Below are 873 nucleotides of genomic sequence, written 5' to 3'. Positions count from 1 at the left end.
ATATTTTGCAGGCTACTATACTATTATATTAAGGTTATATTTTGTAGGCTACTATACTATTATATTGATGTTATATTTTGTAGGCTACTATACTATTATATTGATGTTATATTTTGTAGGCTACTATACTATTATATTGATGTTATATTTTGTAGGCTACTATACTATTATATTGATGTTATATTTTGTAGGCTACTATACTATTATATTAATGTTATATTTTGCAGGCTACTATACTATTATAGTAAGGTTATATTTTGCAGGCTACTATACTATTATATTGATGTTATATTTTGTAGGCTACTATACTATTATATTAAGGTTATATTTTGCAGGCTACTATACTATTATATTGATGTTATATTTTGTAGGCTACTATACTATTATATTGATGTTATATTTTGTAGGCTACTATACTATTATGTTGATGTTATATTTTGTAGGCTACTATACTATTATATTGATGTTATATTTTGCTGGCTACTATACTATAATATTGATGTTATATTTTGTAGGCTACTATACTATTATATTGATGTTATATTTTGTAGGCTACTATACTATTATATTGATGTTATATTTTGTAGGCTACTATACTATTATGTTGATGTTATATTTTGTAGGCTACTATACTATTATATTAATGTTATATTTTGCAGGCTACTATACTATTATAGTAAGGTTATATTTTGCAGGCTACTATACTATTATATTGATGTTATATTTTGTAGGCTACTAAACAATTATATTAAGGTTATATTTTGCAGGCTACTATACTATTATATTAAGGTTATATTTTGTAGGCTACTATACTATTATATTGATGTTATATTTTGTAGGCTACTATACTATTATATTGATGTTATATTTTGA

At 23.3% G+C, this 873-nt stretch overlaps 1 protein-coding gene across 1 annotated transcript in view; it reads right to left on the bottom strand.

Annotated features, from left to right (window-relative positions):
• The window catches only part of LOTGIDRAFT_140712 (hypothetical protein), a gene marked incomplete at both ends in the record, with an annotated part of 26,500 nt that overhangs the window by 20,563 nt on the left and 5,064 nt on the right, over window positions 1-873 (bottom strand). The window lies entirely within an intron of this gene.

This window comes from Lottia gigantea, assembly GCF_000327385.1.
Source record: "Lottia gigantea unplaced genomic scaffold LOTGIsca_150, whole genome shotgun sequence".
Classification (NCBI taxonomy): domain Eukaryota; kingdom Metazoa; phylum Mollusca; class Gastropoda; family Lottiidae; genus Lottia; species Lottia gigantea.
Note: the sequence above shows the minus strand (reverse complement) of the source record. Positions and strands in the feature narration are given on the sequence as shown.